The sequence below is a fragment of the Olea europaea genome, chromosome 14 (genome assembly GCF_002742605.1).
Source record: "Olea europaea var. sylvestris chromosome 14, O_europaea_v1, whole genome shotgun sequence".
Taxonomy (NCBI): Eukaryota; Viridiplantae; Streptophyta; class Magnoliopsida; order Lamiales; family Oleaceae; genus Olea; species Olea europaea.
In genome coordinates this window covers 4,463,423-4,466,466 of record NC_036250.1, presented here as the reverse complement: position 1 = coordinate 4,466,466, position 3,044 = coordinate 4,463,423, and the positions used below count along the sequence as shown (strand labels likewise).

The window sequence follows — 3,044 nt, the reverse complement described above, 5'->3', positions numbered from 1 at the left end:
ATGATGTGAAATGTAAAAAAGATTTCCTTAACTACTTAGCCCCTATTTGACAATCATTATTTGAAAACTCTTTTTTCTAGGTACTTATTTTCAACCACATGTAAATCCAAAACTTTTTCATACTTTTTAACTACGGATTTTCCTAAAATCATTATTCAAAACAATGTTTTTCCCAAATAATGGTTTTCAAACAGGGGTTTAATTTGAAAACATCTAATTTCTTTCCAAATATATTCTTGTCTTGAACTTAATTGTAGAATTGAATCTTAACCCATCCTTTAAATCTTTCTTGGCATTACACATTTCTCGCATAGCAATTTTAATCTTATTAATTAAAAATTACATGAAACGATATAGGTTCTCTTCTTTTCTATTATGCATCTGTTGCAGCTTATCACATCATTCGAACTACAGTTTCCAAATTCTTACTTGAAAAAAATATATGTTCTGTTCTTTCCTATTTTGCATCTATTGCATCTTATCACGTCATTGGAATTTTAGTTTAGCATTACGAATTTGGGTCTGGCTTTTAGTTGGCCACCGAGAAGCTAATTCAGCAATTGGAATGATGAACCTTCAGTTTTTTATTTATTTTTACTTATTTTTTCAAGTACTTCATCTATGTGTAATTTTCTTTAATCGGAACTTGCATTGCACCAGTTGATAGACTAAAGCTGGAATATATAGTCTGTGATGGAAAGAGGAATATACTTGAGCTCATCAAGAAAATAAAAGTACCTCAAGGCCTGAAAGGTTTTTGGAAGGTAAACTTTGTTAACATTCTACGCACAGCACCTTTTAAGGCAATCAATTTTTGCTCTTATGATACATAAAGAAAGAAGCTTCTCAAATTATCTGGGAATGAAGAAACCACGAATTTTGAGAGGTTTATTGCCGGTGCTGTGGCTGGCATTACGCTACAGTACTCTGCTTACCACTGGACAGTGAAAATTCGTACATTTTTTCCGATATTTTTTAACGTCTTTTGGCCATATCTTTCAGCAATTAAAATTCTGTGGCTTTTCTTGTATATAAAAAAACTTTGTTCTCTAGCTTTAACTATAAATTGAACTGACAGTTCCAGGATCACAATGATGTTGAAAATAAGCTCAACTTCTATGCATGTAATGTCGTTATTTTTTTCTAGTTTAAGTCAGAATTAGAAACTTGAAATTATTTGTGGGAATGGTTTTTAGCTGTTACAAAGTACAAGCAAGGAACTAATTCAAGAATTTCAGTTTCTAGCTTAAGTGATTGGACCTTTGATCATTTGGCATTTGAGGTTGTGAGGGAGCAGCTCCAAGCAAGGCCAAGCTACTAAAATGAGTGCGTTGACAACAGCTTGCAAGATCGTTGAACAAGGAGGTCTTCCTGCTCATTAAATGGGTCTTCTTCCCAGCTTACTACAGTTATAGTATATGTTATGTCATGTTTTATAAGGAGGAGATAATATTATGGAACAAAAAGAAGCTAAAATTTTATTCATTACATTGTCGAGTACCGTATACCAAACATGCATTATATGAAGTCTTCCTCTGGCTTCTGACTTTTAGTCTTTGATAGAATTTCTCAATTTCATGTTTATATTGATTAATATGCAATCAATTCTTTATGTTTCCCAATCATCTTGGTCTCAAATATGACGGTTTCATTACAATTTCGTGTGTTCCAATCATCTTGTGTTTTCGCCATTACGATTTCCTTCATCTCGTTCCTTGCTCATTATTCTTTAGGTGTTACCTTCGGCGTCAATAAATTACTTTATTTATGAGTTTATGAAGATTGTTCTTAATGAATCACGGCAATTTCTTAAGTTCATTGTAACAACCCCAAATCTAAATATATAGATTTGGAAGTATTATCATTTCATTTTCTCTTAAAATCATAAATGCGGAGCGATTATATTTTTCTTTAATATAATGAACATCACGACTTCATTTATAAACTTAACTTATAGAAAACTTTTGCACTTAAAATTAAAAATAAATTAACTTTTAAAAGAAACCGATATTCAAATGTAGGATTTTGCTACTTGTATATAATAAATGTACATAATGAATTACATAATATGATGTGGAAGAAAAAGATTTGATGAAAAATTTGATTGTATTTTAAACTGGCAAATAGTAGTGTCATGTTGTATTATGTAATTCATTATATAAATCTTGATGTACATATAGTAAGATCCTTTCATGTATTAGTATTGTTTGCACCATAAGCAATTGTCTCGAATCATCTTGCTTTTATCATCTAAAAATAGGAAAGGATAACGTGGGATGAACTAACGCTCAGTAAGCAAATCTCATGCATATTTTGCATGTTCATGATATGCTTAAGAATCATCTCAAAATCAAAAAGCATTTCTCAATATGTATATATATTTTCTTTCATTACTTTATAAACTTAACATTGACATCTTGTACCCAGTATCGCCGAGCCAATTAAAATGCAATGGGTAATTATTATTTGAAACTCGATCGAGTCCTACCGGTAGTACTGCAAAGCGATTAGCATTGACGTTATCATTGAACATTATTGTATTAATTACCACCTTCCTGTTACAACTAAATAGAAAATCAAAAGAATGAACAAATACAATCAGGAAATGAAATGACAATTTGTAGAATTTAATCTCTTTAAGAACAACTAAGTGAAGATGTACAGTTCTTAAATTCAATATACGAAAATTGGAATTTAAATGGAAGAAGAATAACATCATTAAAATATACAAATATTTATTTTCACACTAACATATACTTATATATAGGTACAGGAACATGTGGCTGTGGAATAATATGCCAGAGAATGGAATCCAAATTAAACTTGCATTCAATTCCCAAAAGATGGTGGCAAAGTAGTAATAAGAGTCAAATTCCAGAAAAAGAGAAAATGACTACGAATACGATGCGCTGATGATTGATGAATGTAATTGTGACCCTCTTTCTTTTCTTTTATAAGGTTTTTCTTCTGTTTTTGACAGTTATCCTATGTATCTATATAAGTATAATTATATTAATTGTCAAAATCCTCATCTTATGGTTAGT

General features: G+C 30.6%; 1 long non-coding RNA gene across 1 annotated transcript; it reads left to right on the top strand.

Moving 5' to 3' along the window:
- The first annotated feature begins 237 nt into the window (after positions 1-237).
- Positions 238-1,625, top strand: LOC111408856. The gene is made up of 2 exons (XR_002705369.1): positions 238-764; positions 1,239-1,625. It is a non-coding gene; the product is annotated as an uncharacterized LOC111408856 (long non-coding RNA).
- The last annotated feature ends 1,419 nt before the right edge of the window (positions 1,626-3,044 follow it).